General features: G+C 36.9%; 1 long non-coding RNA gene across 1 annotated transcript; it reads right to left on the bottom strand.

Annotated features, from left to right (window-relative positions):
- Positions 1–202: 202 nt before the first annotated feature.
- Positions 203–15,570, bottom strand: LOC309488070. Its single transcript, XR_014202009.1, has 3 exons — positions 15,368–15,570; positions 8,717–9,867; positions 203–425 (listed from the first exon to the last, which is right to left on the bottom strand). It is a non-coding gene; the product is annotated as an uncharacterized lncRNA (long non-coding RNA).
- Between the last annotated feature and the right edge of the window lie 930 nt (positions 15,571–16,500).

Raw genomic sequence — 16,500 nt, 5'->3', positions numbered from 1 at the left:
CATATAACAACTTGAACTATTTGTACATTTGTTGTAAAGTATAATGAATATAATTTTTATTTTATTTTTGTAAAATAGTATTTTTACTGTAAAACAATTAGAGTAATGAGAGTCATCATTAAAAATAACAGATGCACTAAGAATTTGGGTGTAAAATGTGCTTAATTGTTCTGAAAATAATGTTATGATAACTGATAACAATGCAATAATAGGTCCCATTTTATTAATGCAAAACATGATTTCTTATTTCTTTTAGTTTGGATTGATTCACTTAACTGCTATTTTATGTAGCGAACAAATATTATATTATAGTAAAACTGTGATGTGTACCTTTTTTATTTGTTCCACTTGTTGAAGATTCATAACTTTGTGGTGTTCGTTACGTCGCGCCCTCAGAGGGATGTTGCTCAAAGCGAAATCGAGGTCTGCACACACAAGTCCATAAGAGAGTCAGGCATGCGCGGTTGACTGACAGATGGGAGGCTGAATAATGCTCCTCTGATTCCTGCAGTCACTTTGCCAAACACAGCGCTACACTGTTGCTATGGAGGCAGATGCAGCCCATGCTGCAAAACAGCACTCCAGGCTAAATAATGAAATGTAAATGAGGGGCATAGGAAGTTGGGTAAAGACAGAAGGTATAGCACAGAGCTCAAGAGAAATCGCTACTGAGATCTGGCTATCTCGTGACTCACTCATTTTCCCTCACCTCCACCTTTTCTTTTTAGCCTCAGGTGGAGTTGAATAAACATGCAATCCCAGTGCAAGGACTTCAAATCTCAATATCTGGTCTGCTGTTGTTGGAAACACATCAGATAGCAATGGACCTGTCCTGAAACATTTACAAAAACATACTATGATGGTACCATGGTACAGCTTCAAATGGTAAAACCATGGTACGCTGACATATAGTTTATACATAATACCCCAAGGTGCTTTAAAGAATAGCATGGTATAATTCAAATTCATAAATATTTCAATGATTGTAATGACTCTGAGATTTTTATTTGCACAGTAAAAATGATTGGTTGGTTTAACTTAAAGTATAACCTGGTTGCCTTAAAAAAAAAGAAGAGTTTTTTAAACAAAAAATGTGAGATGATACAAAGAAAGAGATTAGTTTATTCAACAGAAACTCTAAATATTGTCATCTGAAAAACGTTTGTGAACCTAAGCTGGTTTGAAAAAATATTTGTGAAAAGTTGTGATGATAAATCATGAAAAATGTTTTACAGTGTGCCCATAAAGTGCCCTAAAAAGCACCTAAAGTTGAGTAAACCCTAAATTATGGGAACAAAATATCCCCACAAATATGGATATATTTATTTTTAATCCTAGTCCTTGTGAGGACATGTTTTGGTCCCCATGAGGAAAACAGCTTATAAATTATGCTAAGTGATGTTTTTTGAAAATGTAAAAATACAGAAAGTTTTCTGTGTTGGGTTTAGGGTTAGGGTTAGTGTTAGTGTAAAGGGATATAATATACAGTTTGTACAGTATAAAAACCATTACGTCCATGGAAAGTCCCTGTAAAATATAAAAACACAATGTGTGTGTTCTTGTATGGTTTATGAGGATATGTACACACAAACACACACACACACACACACACACACATATCAAATCCAAAAAGCATGCTGTAAAAAAAATAAAAAAATAATCAAACATATTTGCACAAAATATGATTTTTTTTATATATAAATGACCGTCAGGCATTCTGATTGGACAGGCTGCATCAACACAGACTACTGAAGCTTTTTCATCAGGGACTCACTACATTCATCTCAACAGCTCCTGCTTAAACTCCCCAGGTTTCAGTTGAAATAACGGTTTGTTGTCCGGAAAGTAAAGCGGGAGAGGAGGTGATCAATCACAGCAGGCACTATTTGGATTTGACAGCGTTACATTGGTGGACTGTTCCACTGAGGGAGACAGTGAACTAGGGGACGAGTCTCTCAGAGTGGATGTACACCAGTTGAATTAGGTAATTATAGCCAAATAAATCAACTGCTTTCCTCAGTGCAGCTTACAGGACAAGGGATCCAGGCCAAACAACCACTAAAAACACAAACACACATACACACAAACTCACACATGCGGTGTGATGTTATATAATTATTCAAACACATCTCTCTGTAGATCTCTATGTGATTTATATGATAATAGAAACTTGTGAAGTTCCCTATACACAAGAAATGTGGCTATAATGTAATACATTGATTGTATCAGATCCACGGTGGTACTTTGACATATTTGTACATCAACCTTGCAAGGTACTACAAATAATACCATGCTTCATATCCAAAAATACTGTGGCATGTTTTTTGTAAGTCCATTTTTCTCCCCAACACACAAAAAGCCACAAAGACAGACCAAAACAAGCCGTTGTTTATATCTGTCACAGTCATAAGACACGGCACTCTTTCTCAAACTCTCCTTTGATCTCAGTTGAGAAAGGGGTGAAAAGGAAAGCGTCAAAAGAGTTTAAAGGGTTCAAAAGAGTGCAAAAAGTGGAGCACTGCAGGTGCAGACGGTGACCTCGGCGGAGCGGGCTCTGTTGATCTTTTTTCAGACGTTTGTCTTAAGTTCGTCTGCTCTGAACTGTAAAACACACTTTGATCCTGTCGGCACACACCTAGTTGTGTGTGAAACACAAAGGAAGATTTTTGCGTACAGTCATCTTTAAAAAAATTATCCATGGAGAGAAATATACAGATATACAAGTGCAAATGTTCATAATCTGACTGAGACCCATTGTGTTTTTTTCGTTTTTTTTTTACTTCATTAGATACAATTCTTTATTTAGAAAAGCACAAAAATGGTAGGTTTTTTGTCTTAGAAAGAAGTCTCTTATCCTCACCAAGGCTGCGTTTATTTTACCAAAAACATATATTGCAATTTAAAATAACTTTTGTCATATATTTTAAAAATGTAATTTATTCCTGAATTGTCAGCATCATTACTCCAGTCTTCGGTGTCACATGATCCTTCAGAAATCACTCAAGAAACATTTTATTATTATCAATGTTGAAAACAGTTGTGCTGCTTAATATTTTTGTGGAATAGAAAGATGTATAGAAAAGACAGTTCAGAAGAATAGTATTTACTTTAAATAAAATACTATTGTTTTATTAATTAATTTAGTAACATAATAAATGTCTTTACCGTCACATTTTATCAGTTTAATGTGTCCTTGCAGAATAAAAGATTGAATTCACACAATTATTTATTTACCTGCTATGATATTACAATGTAATTTGATATGTACAATATAAAATGTAAGTTGTGTCGTGTGGCAGAATTTGATACAAATTTAATCAATTTATATATCCAATGACCAAAAGAATGCTTCAAAATTAAATCTTGTATCACCTGTACTACTCACAATGTGATCTGTATGCTAAAGTGCCCTTGCCAAAAGATATTTATTGGAAAATCATCACAACAATTATTATCAATCACGGATGAATGAACATAGATCAAGTTTTAGACGACATAACTTCTCCAGTAGCTAGACATTTCAATGAGCTGGGATGAAATTTTATAATATTATAATATTTATAATATAGGAAGTCTTAGGATCACAGGAGGTAATATAAATAAAGAATTATTGAAACAAGAAGCATTTTGGATTAATAAATTAAAGGGGTGGTTCGGGATTTTTGACATCGGACCTCATTTTTAAGTCAGCCTGGTTGTTATTCATCAGTGGAGACATTTTTTTATTTTTTATTATCCAGTCCTTATATTTGGATAGTTAGCCGATGCTAGGCTAGCGCGAGTCAATGGTATATGTTAGCCAGCCATTAAAAACCGTTTTACCCACTCCACAGTGCACCAAACGCAAATCAATTATAACACTAGACTATCGATGTATATGTCCGTTGAGAGAATAATGTTAGAAATCAAACTTACCTTTTCATCACATTGCATTAGTTATAATTTGTTCCCTGTAATCATAAGCCTTGTCTACAGCAGCAGCGGAGTGATATTGATTACCTAGGCAACCGAGTGAGCCGGTACACACATGATGCAAGTGTATTTACCTGCCGACTTTGATATCGCTGAGGAATGCTAGCTAACGTTAGCTGGATGTAACGACTGTAGTGCGCTTCTGTTCTGTGTTTACTTTTTGCCGCATTACTAACCGGAGCAAAGTAAAACTCCGCAGCTGCTGAGAAACTAGTTCCTTTGGGATCATTGAGATGAAAGGTAAGTTTGATTTCTAACATTATTCTCTCAACGGACATTTGCATCGATAGTCTAGTGTTATAATTGATTTGCGTTTGGTGCACTGTGGAGTGGGTAAAACGGTTTTTAATGGCTGGCTAACATATACCATTGACTCGCGCTAGCCTAGCATCGCTAACTATCCAAATATAAGGACTGGATAATTTTGAAAAAAAAATTTCTCCACTGATGAATAACAACCAGGCTGACTTAAAAATGAGGTCCGATGTCAAAAATCCCGAACCACCCCTTTAAGACCACTGGCTTCTAATGGCATGAATGAGGAATTCGATTTTTCTCTTTTCAATGAGATGTATAGATAATTGGATTAATTCGTTTTTTACAAATGTGGTAAAATAAAAATAAAATTCTAACTGTGAAGATCGGTGTTGATGCTGTTAGCATAACACTGCATATACTAACCGTCCTTAATAACAAAATTGGATTAATATGGTTTTCTGGTCTCAACTAGCCAGCAAGATAGTCTAGGTTGATGGTTTGAGACAGGTCCTGAATGTAACGGATGTAAGCCAGTAAGAGCTGTGCATGTAAACCTCGCTCCCCGGCCTCAAGAGGCACAGTTGCGATCTTTGTTAGCGTGCCCACGTCCTACGCCAGAGTTTAACACCAGCTTGGCCAGGTTAGGTGAAAGTGAAAGTGAAAGTGAAAGTGAAAGTGAAGTGAAAGTGAAAGTGAAAGTGACACGTGACGGCCAAGTATGGTAACCCATACTTGGAATTTGACCTCTGCATTTAACCCATCCAAGTTAATGCACACACATTAGGAGCAGAGTAGTGAGTAGTTAACACACACACACTGCAAACGTGGATACACACACCCAGAGCAGCGGGCAGCCTTTGTGTGGCGCCCGGGGAGCGATTAGGGGTTAGGTGCCTTGCTCAAGGGCACCTCAGTCATTTCCCACCGGTTCTGGAATCGAACCAGCAACCTTCGGGTTACCAGTTCAACTCCCTAACCTCTAGGCCATGACTAGGAGCCTCTAGGAGACTAACCTCTAGGAGACCAACTTAAACCAGCTAAGACCAACAAACAATCAGGGAATAGCTGAAAACACCAGTAAAGTTGCATCAACGATACTAAATTTGTAAAATGCCGCCCAGATGATTAAATAAATGTTGTAGAAGTAACATTTCAGTATGACATTGAATATGTATCTGAGGTGATAGCAGCAGTTTTAGCAACAGTAGTAACGGTCACCATAGTGACTGTGCACAGCAGTGTGAGATTTGAAGGGTTTGATTTTCTCCTCAGGGACGGTGAGCGTCAAAGTTGATAGACCGGCAATGTCCGCTGGTTTATTGTGTTTCATGGCCATAAACATCCTGACCTTGGGTTTTCTGAACAGACGGTCCATGGCTGTTTTTAGTACCGCCATAAAACATGTACATCTGAGCTGTTCGCACACTGTGCCCACACACAAAAACCACACATATATGGATTGTGTCAGTAGAGTAAGAACAGTGTTTAAAAAAGCTAAAACATCTACAGTAAGTCAGAAGCAATGAAGTGATTGGGTTTCCTGGAAATACTAATTAAGTTAATGTGACATAAACTGTAGCATGTTAACCTGAAACAACTATGTACTTGCCAGTTACTTCCTGTCCGGTGGTATAGTTTATTATCAGTTTTTCTTATTATTATCTCAGATGTAAACAAATATAAACTCGCAATTGCTAGTTATGATGTCAGAATTGTGAGATATAAACTCATAATTGTGAGAAATAAGGTCAGAACTCACAACTCTGACTCTGTAACTCGCAATTGCAACTTTATATAGTGCAAGTCTGAGAAAAAATTATTGCGAGATATAAACTTGCAATTGCGAAAAAAGAAAGAAAAAAAAAGTCAGAATTGTGAGATAAAAAGTTGTAATTACCTCTGCGAATTACCGGAAACAAGCTTCCAAAGAACCCCCCACTACTCCAAAAAGTGTTTTTATTGCACAACAAATAATAATAATAATAATAATAATAAATAAAAAACAAACACCAGAACTGATTTATTTTCATAAGCCATAGCTCTGCCTCTGTGTGGGAATATTCAAATTTCTGAAAGGAAAAATGAAGTGAAATATCTCTCAATAAAATAGGTTTGGCTCTTTTAAAGGGAAGAGAGAGAGAGTTTTTATATAGTCCTGTAGTGAGTGCCAGTCCCTCCGTCACACTCCACTGAGCTCTGGATCTCATTCTTTCTATCTCTCTTTTGTTCTTATTTAATTTCACAGGTGCTTCTCCAGTCTTGTTTTTATTTGTTTCCCCAGCCGCCGCATTAGACAGGCATCTCCAGCATATGAAGTGCTAGTCTTATCAGGACAGGAGTGTGTGTCAACAGGCAGAGCTGTAAATGGGTCGTGCCTTTCCGATTTCTTTACAAATAAAGCAGTCATCGTGTCCACACAGGGAGCATCCTCACTTTCCCTGACCTTGTGACCCCAGCCCTGTCAACTACGTGGGGAGGCAGATGACTATCATCGTGCTATCCCACAATCACCATCTTCCCATCTCACCCTGAGTTTGAGTGCAGCCTCCAGTAGGATATTACAACTGCCACATCAACCAGCATCATCTGACCTCGCTCACTCATTCAGTAAGGGCTGCATTTAATACACTGAAAAGTAGATTTATGTCACAGCAAGTTGCACTTCCCATCTTGAATTCTATTCATCAAGGAAAATTATCACGGTTTGTACAAAAAAAATATTAGGAATATTAGGAACTGTTTTCAACATTGATCAGAATAAATGTTTCTTGAGCTCCAAATCAGCATATTATAATGATTTCTGAAGGATGTGACTCAGACTCTGAAGACTGAAGTAATGATGATGAAAAATTCAGCTTTTCCATCCATAAATTAAATTTTAAAATAAATTAAAATAGAATAAAAAAAAGAATTGTAATAATGTTTCACAATATTACTGTATCTTTGATCAAATAAATGCAATCTTGGTAAACATAAGAAGCTTCTTTAAAACAACCGTCTGAACGGCAGTGTATCTATGGGAATTTATTGGATGGTAAAAAGTGGGTATAATTGATCATAATCAATAAATTATGTAACAAAACCATACAATAAATAAAAAAAGTTTGCTCTTTGAAATAATGTACACTATTTAAATGGTTAAAATAATGCAAAAAAACAACAACAAAAAACCCCATGAATTAATGACATAAATATAGTCAATTTAGATTTCATGACTTAAAGGGATTGTTTAATAAATTTGCTGTTAATTTACTCACCCTCAGTACCCTTATTATTATTATGACTTTTGCCTTAATTTTATTATTGACCTAACTTATTAACTTAACATCTCAAGGGGTACTTCAAGTATAAATATATTCAATCAAAGAGGTCCAGCAGACAAAAAAGTTGGGGAATCCCAGCATTGCATGTAAATATTAAAAATGTCAAATTCACATCATTTCATATGTTAGAGGCTGTGGATTACAGGTAATGTTGTAAGAAATGTTTAGTGTCTTGCACGGACTGATTGTTTCCCTTCATAAGAACTCAATCTATCAACACAGGCTGAGCCATGGGTATTAATTCTGTTTTGACTATGTATTTGTTGACATTCAAAATGATTGTAGCCATTGACTTGCATTATTATACGACTTTAAAGGCAAGCATTAACAACACTGAAAGTAATTTATTCAGTTTTCTTACTAAGTTCAAAAGTTACACTGGCATATTTAGAATAGCTTCTCATCTTCAACTTACCCTTTAGAATAGCTTCTCATCTTCAACTTACCCTTTAAAGTCAACATGAAATGGTGGCTCGGCTGCTCGCAACCTATTTTACCACATACTACGTACTTTTAGTTCTCTTGGAAAGTTTAAAATAAGTTACACTGACTCACTCTGTTCCCTCAGCTTCCCATCTTCAACATTTACACTTAAAAAAAGCACAATACTCCAGAGAGAGCATAATTATATAAGAACTCAATCTATCAACAAAGGCTGAGCCATGGGTATTAATTCTGTTTTGACTATGTATTTGTTGAAACTCAAAATGATGGTAGCCATTGACTTGCATTATACGAATCACCAAGGACCATGGTTTCAGCTAAACATCTTTACTGCTAAAAAAAAGTCACCTACATCTTGGATTGCCTGAGGGTGATTAAATTAACAGCAACTTTTCATATTTGGGTGAACTATTCCTTGTTGGAAACTATTCCTTGCAATGGAAAAAAATGCCATTCACAACCCATTTTACTTTAATAATATGACACATTTTAATAGGAAACAGGATATTCAACGATAAAAACATAATAATAATAATGAGGAAATACTTAAAGAATTGATTGGACCATGAAACATTTTATATGACAGGCGGTTGAAAATAGGAGAGATAAATTATGCCAAATGATAAAATGCTATGAAAACAAAAAAAATGGGTGTATACAGTAATGTGAATGCATAGTAAAGTGATAGTTCAGCCAAAACACTTTCATCATTTACTCACCCTCATATTGTTTCAAACTGGTATGACTTTCTTTGTTCTGTGGAAGACAAAAGAAGATATTTTGTAAGTCAATGGGGTCCAAACAACAGTGTATGTACAAAAACAACTAAACACTAAGACATCTTTGATATATTAATTTTCATTTGTAGATGAACTAACGCTTTAAGACTGCAAATCACTTTAAAGGCAAGCATTAACAACACTGAAAGTAAATTTATTCAGTTTTCTTACTGAGTTCAAAATAAGTTACACTGGCTTAGAATAGCTTCTCATCTTTAACTTCCCCTTTAAAGTCAACATGAAATGGTGGCTCTGCTGCTCGCAACCCATTTTACCACATACTACGTACTTTTAGTTCTCTTAGAAAGTTTAAAATAAGTTACACTGACTCACTGTGTTTCCTCAGCTTCCCATCTTCAACATTTACACTTAAAAAAGCACAATACTCCAGAGAGAGCATAATTATATAATGTTTATAAGAAAATGCTTCCATTTCTTCGCCTACAGCTTTTCATAATCCTTCACAAAACAGCAGATCACATAACATTGTTCTTTGAGGTTTTATTGCGGGTTTTCTCTGCCCCCTCTTTAACTCAAAGCGAAGGATTTTATTTGACATGGTTAAACTGTCTCATTGTAGCAGCTTTCTTCCTATCTCCCACACATGCACAAAAGACACTAATGCGGCTGCAATGTGACACGTCCGCATATCAGGCCATGCTTAACATATGTGCAAAATAGACGGATCTTTCTCTTTATCTGCCTTTCATTCCTAGTTATTATCTCTCTGCCACCCAGAGCAGGGTAAGCTCACAGAGAGATTCAAGCCACAGGGGATCTGCTTTAGCTCAGACTGAGTGATATGTGCCCGGGCGGCCCCCCTGTTTGCCTGTCACATGTGTTCAGACATCGAATGCTCCTCTGAGCGGCATTATCAAACATTCTGTGTGTTCGTTCATCCCTCGACCTTTTTGTGCAGAGCAGTAAAAATTTGAACTATGAACAAATGACATTACATCCCTACAGCTTTAGTCGTCATGTGCTCCTATCTGAGTGCATGTGTGTTATTGATGACAGGAGTGATGTTTCTACTGTATGTAGTTCACTGATGTGATGAGTCCACTGATTCCAACCGCTGTGTCATGTATTCTCTGTCAAAGAAAGAAAGAAAGAATGAATTTTGGACCAATGAGATTTCAAGAATGATGTTTTAAATGGGTCCTAATAAGCTTTTCAACCCATTCTCACTCCCATGGCGTCAAAAATGAAGACGCCAATGGCGCCCCCGGCGTCACTCTATGGACGAATTGGAAACTCCATTGCTTTCAATTGGAAACCTGTGACGTCAACAACAGACGTGAATTTTATCAGTAGGAAACTGCGATGAAGAAGTCTCATATTGAAGTCATCGCGATATTTGGCATCACTTCACGTGTGCCATGTGTTGGTAAGTAGTCGTAAATACGCTATCCTAATAATGTTTGATATAATGTCTTTTCTGTTTGTCGATATTCATCAGATTAGCTCCCTCATGTTCAGTCACTGCATTATATCTGTTCCACTGAGGCTTTGCATTTCATTGCTTTCTAATCCAAAAGACCTTAAACTACAGTGATTAAACACAATCTGTCACATGACATGCTATTGACCTTCAATCAGTTAATCATATTCATATCAGGTTCAAAGTAGTTCTACAATTAGTTCCAAAGTGGTATTTTTTGTAGAAGCACAGTAAAAACAACACTTACCATACTTTTACCACAGTAACCTTAGTGTAATGATTCATGTCTGTGTTCCTCTGTCTTGTCCCGTGTTTAGCAGTTCCCCGTTATGTTGATTAGTCTCCCCAGGTGTTTCTGATTAACCACGCCCCCTTGTTATCTTGTTTAGATTGTTTGCCCATGTATTTAAGCCCTGTGTCTAGTCTCAGTCTTTGTGAGTTCTTGTTATTGTATGTTGGCTGTTTGGGTCCTGTGTCCCGAGTCTAAGTTTGTCTAGTTTGGGATTTATTTAATAAAGTTTGCTGCATGTAGATCCTGCTTCCTCCTATTATTCAACCCCAACGTTACACTAAAGGGGGTCGCACAACGGACGCGCAGCTCGGCGGCGCGCCGCGCAGCGCCACGTCTTTTAAATTCGAACACATTATTCTCTATGAGAGTACACACACCGGCGGCGCCTTTCGGGGTCTGTCCGCGGCGGCTCAGGAACGTGTTCAAAATCCTGCCGCGCCACAGAGCGCCATTTACTTAGTTTTATATTATATTTACATGTATGTGTCTCAAATCGTAGTTAATGTATATACAGACTTCACCCTGTGCTGCAATATACATTTAGTTTTATATTTATTTACAGAAATCAGAAAATTGCTGATGTTATCGGATTTTCAGGTGACAGTTGTCCTAGACGTGGCGCGGCGCTGAGCTACGCGTCCGGTGTGCGGCCGCCTTAAGGGTGCTTTCACACTGGCAGTTTAGTGCGGACCGGGGCACGGTTCGCATGAAAAATCGCTAATGTGAACGCTGTCATCGGACCCGGGTGCGCACTAGAGTACCGAACCCGAGACTACCTGGAGGAGGTGGTCTGAGCTCGGCTGCTCCCGAACCGTGGTGCGGTTCGCGTTAATGTGCAAGCAAAACGGACTCGGGTGCGCGCTTGTTCAGGAAGTATAGTATCCCGCGCATGCGTATCACTGTCGAATATCATTGTTTCCTCACACAAGTTGTATTCTCCATGCGTTTTCTGTGTGCGTTTGCGATGACGTAAGATCACTGCAAACGCACATGGGTTCGATACAACTAATTGAGTGTGAAACCAGACCAACGCTGCGGGGGGCGCCGGGAACTAGCGCACTCGGGTTCGGACCGCAGCAAACGAACCCAGTGGAAAAACGCCCTTAGTTTTACTGTGATATTTGTTGTAAATTAACAGTAACCACAAAACTTACCACGCTTTTATCACATTATTGGTAGTTTTAATGTGATATTTGTTGTAAATGCACAGTAACCACAACACTTACCATGCTTTTACCACAGTAACCTTAGTTTTACTGTGATACTGTAAGTGTAGTAAAAGGACAGAAATCACAAAACTTACCATGCTTTTACCACACTATTGGTGGTTTTAATGTGATATTTATTTTATAAAAAAATATTACTTCATTATATTTTTTTTTTTACGTTATGTCACTATAATAAATTGCCTCTATCTGGATAATTTTTTTTATATAATTAACAGATTTTGTACTGTTTTGCAGTAGTTTTAGCACTGTCTTTACACAGTTTAACATAAAATATTGGAATATGCTTTCAAAATTGTGTGCATGCATTATGCTTTTGTTACATTTATTTTAATTCCAAGAGTTCAAATGGTGGAGAATGGCATAATTAAATGATTACATTTATACATTCGATATACTATACATACACTGTAAATGTTAGAAGCACTTCAGTGCTTCTAAAAAAGTTTCTCTTTCAAATGTATTTATGCATCAGTTTAACCACACAGAGGAGTCTTTTGTTTTAAAATGTGAGTTGTATTATTTAATTAGAAGGAATACATATTTAACAGCCTAAATATTAAATATTTAAGGAATCTATCCCTTCAGCCAGAACCGGAAGAGATCTGTCATCATTTACCGTAAATTGACAAAATTGAATAAGTGTGACACATCTGTTCATCTGGGTTGTTATTGGCTGTGACTTTATCGCAGAACTCGTTGTGATTGGACTATCGTTTAACCCGTATAAAACGGCGCTTCATTTTACAAAGTATGTTTTGGTGTTATTATTACGTTAGTTATACATTAAGTTAACTGTAAAGTGTCTCTATGTTGTGAGAAATTACTCCTTTACCGAGATCCCAACCCTAACCCTAAGCATTTCTGCACATTTCAATGAACTACAGCACCATGTTTCCTGTTCCACTGATAAAATGACAGAGATATGTGGGTAATATAATTTAAAATGTTTAGTAATGAAACAATAAATGTTAAATAAATAATATCTTTAATGGACAACTGGATATCTAAATATGTTCAATGTGCAAACCTTTATGACATATATGAGGGACAGGCTGAAATGTTATATTTTACTGTGAGCATGCACTTTTAAAAAACCTTTGTCAACTTTATGCCTGAAAACTGTGCCCAATATTATTTAGTAAACATGGCATAAGCAGTTGTCCTGCCGATTTTCTCTTTGATGCACTATCCGGAATGTGAGTTACACCCATTTGAAATGTGAATTTTTTTGCTCTTCCGGGGTCGTTGTTGGGCCTCTGGGGTGAAGGGCAGTAAAATCTATACAGATCTATTCTCCTCATCATGGACAACAAACTTTGTTGAGTCACATTTATGTTATAGTATTTTATCTTTTCCCCCCTTTTCTATTCTAACATCATTATTGAATTACAGGTTTTGATGGGTATTGTGAGACCATCTGATATGGAAATATTTTAAAGAAATGCTGTAATATAAAATAATAATAATCATCATCATTATTTCTTTGCTTTTTTGTATGAACACCAATAAATATAATGGATTAACCATGGCAGTAAACAAAAATCAATTTATATATTTACACTATTACTATTACACAAGGATAATGCACCATTCAGTAAAACAACAAAGAAACAGTGCTAAAATGTCCAAATTTCTCAAATAAAAATGTCTATTTACTGTACCAAACACCACTTTCAATACACAATATTCACCATACTTTATTACACAACACTGTATTGCAGGACACAGCATAAAGTTGATTAAGTAGCATAAAGACAAATGAGATTAAAGACAAATAAAACTTTTTTTAAGATTAAAAATGGGTTTTCAAAAATACATTAACATCATATTAATCCCTTCACAGCTGCTGAAGCCACACAAATGAGTGCCACAGAATCCTATTCAGTCACCTATGATACAGAAAACAGATTTGATATTGTGTTGGAAAATAATGATTCATTATTTTCACAGCTAAACTGGTTTCTTGCTCTTCCTTGTTCATGTCTCTACAGATGTGACAGATTGTATTTAATCACCCAAGTTTAGTAAGGTCTTTTGGATTAGAAAGCAATGAAACGCAAAGCCTCAGTGGAACAGATATAATGCAGTGACTGAACATGAGGGAGCTAATCTGATGAAAATCGACAAACAGAAAAGACATTATATCAAACATTATTAGGATAGCGTATTTACGACTACTTACCAACACATGGCACACGTGAAGTGATGCAGATATCACAATGTGTTCAATATGAGACTTCTTCAGCGCCATTTCCTACTGATAAAATTCACGTCTGTTGTTGACGTCACAGGATTACAATTGAAAGCAATGGAATTTCCAATTCGTCCATAGAGTGACGCCGAGGGGCGCCTTTGGCTCCTTCATTGTGATGCCGGGGGCGCTTGACCATGCTTCAGTTTTTGACGCCTTGGGAGTGAGAATGCTTTTTCACTTTTTCAGCTTTAGTTAGTGTGTAATGTTGCTGTTAGAGCATAAAGATCTGCAAGGTATGAAGCTCAAAGTCCAATACAAAGGAAGATGATTTATTTAATAGAACCCACTTTCCAAGCAATACAACGAACGGCTCGTTTGAACAACAACGCAAAACCCTTTGTTTGAACTTAGAGTGTTTCAAATATATTTTTAATACTGTTCCTGAACATTGTAACCCCAACGTTTATCTGTGTGCTGCACATTTTATGAAGAACAGCTTGTTTTCTGTTACTTTTGTAAGCTCTCGCGTTTGTAAGATGGTTCACTGCTTCTTAGGAAAATTAACCATGGTTTTGTTACCAATGACTGATTGTATTACAGTAGTTTTCCGACAAATATCACAATTAAGTGGTGGATTACATCGTATCTATAATGTATTCGAAAATTACTAAAAACATACCACTCTGAAACATCCTGTGAAATCCGTGCTTGCAAAGTCTGTGCATGAAATCCATTCTGCATAATCCTCTTGTTTGTTAACATTGTCAGGGTCTGAATCGGGCTCAAACTGTTTTGAAATTGACACCATCCTCAATATTTACACTAGAGAAGAACTCGCAGTTATGGAGGGGCGGGACATTTCCCGAATACATCACAACACACTGGGCCAGCTAACCAATCACAGCACATTTCATATTTTGGAAGGAGGGGCTTCATCGAAACAGGACCTAGATGGCACTCTCGAGACAGACTGGGTAGAGAGGTGCTGTAATAATGTAAAATATGTGAAAAATAATGTGTTTTTTGAACAATCAAGCGTGAAAACTTTTCTAGTACACCCCAAAATCAAGACTTTGTAAAAGGGCATAATAGGACCCCTTTAATAAAGCCCATTGAATGAACGGTGTTCTGCGTGGTTGTTAGCTTGTTGCTATGCTTGGACCAATGAGATTTCACTGTGGGCGGGCTTAACTATCACAACACCACAGAAAGAGAAACAAAAAAATAGTGTGTTTTAATAGTGTTAGTATTTAGCAGGTATCAGCACTTCTAACCAGTTTAAAATTCACCACAATATCTACTAACAATGCTCAAAATGTCTTTTTTCATGTCAGTTTAAAAAGTCTGAATTAATTCCCCTTAACTTTTTTTCCTTTTGTCACTTTTAAGACTTTCCAATTTGTCTGTTTATCTTTCATTTCCGCCCTTTCCTCACCTTTCCTTCCCTGGGCGGACTTCTGCCCAGTCGTGTCCAGATTTTCCTGTCTCTTCTTTTTAACAATGTCCTTCTCTCCTCTGCTGCACAAAACCTAAGAGAAAATGTTCAGAATTCAAATTAGAGATGCATCGATAGGATAGGGAAAAAGTACACTTGCATTAATACCAAACAGTTATTTGTAATATAGATTTAACAGTTAACAAAACAACAATAGCAATATTATATTTTTGAAACATAAAGTATCATGCTTTTTTATGTTTTAGGACATGGTAACATGGCAGTACTATATTTTTAATATGCATTTTTGGAAGTACTATGGTACCATAGTATTATAATCTTATACCATACCTGCACAACCGCAGTACTTTTTGTAAAGGTAGATTTGAATCCAAAAAGCAATTAAAACATCTTTTTGTTGCAGTCAGAACAAGTCATTGTCAGTTTGGGTTTATTTATATGGTGAACATTTTTCAGATTTCTGAATCTTACATCAGCTGAATTTATGAATTTCAATTGCTCAGTTTGACATTGGCTTTAGTTCACAATGCGCAGAATTTTGATCAAGGCATAGATTATCTGTGAACGTCTGACAACAGGTAAAGTTCATTGCTTGAAGTCTCAAGGCTGAAATAGGCGAATCAGCCGTTGTACCCGTTACTTATGACTCACTTCTTCTCAGCTCACAATCCCCTTTATTTCCAGGTATGTAACCTTCTCGCCCTTTTCTACCCTCCCTCCTTTTGTCCTCCACAACATCCCACACTATCTTCGTCAGCTTCTTTCTTTCGGTCTCTGTCATGTAGGCCTATACTTTTTTTCATTTCTGCTGTCTTATTTGAAATGTTCTCCTCTCCAGCTATTTTTCTCTGTTTGCCTTTGCTCTCTTTCTGTCCACCTGTCCCTTTCTCCTCTACATGCTATCTCTATTTTTCAAACTCGACATGTCTTTTTCACGGAGTTGCACGAGAGTCCCGGGAGAGCCGGGCTGTTGACGGTTTGGGAGGTGAAGACCCCTCCTCTTTGTGGATTCGTCATGGGACAGACCGGGTGAAGGAGGGTCAAAGGCACACATGTACACACGCAAACACAAACGCACGCAGTTGCTCTTTTCAAATTAGTTTGAAGGGGAT

Source organism: Leuciscus leuciscus (genome assembly GCF_965113295.1).
Source record: "Leuciscus leuciscus genome assembly, chromosome: 23".
NCBI lineage: Eukaryota > Metazoa > Chordata > Actinopteri > Cypriniformes > Leuciscidae > Leuciscus > Leuciscus leuciscus.
This window is presented reverse-complemented; position numbering and strand designations above follow the sequence as displayed.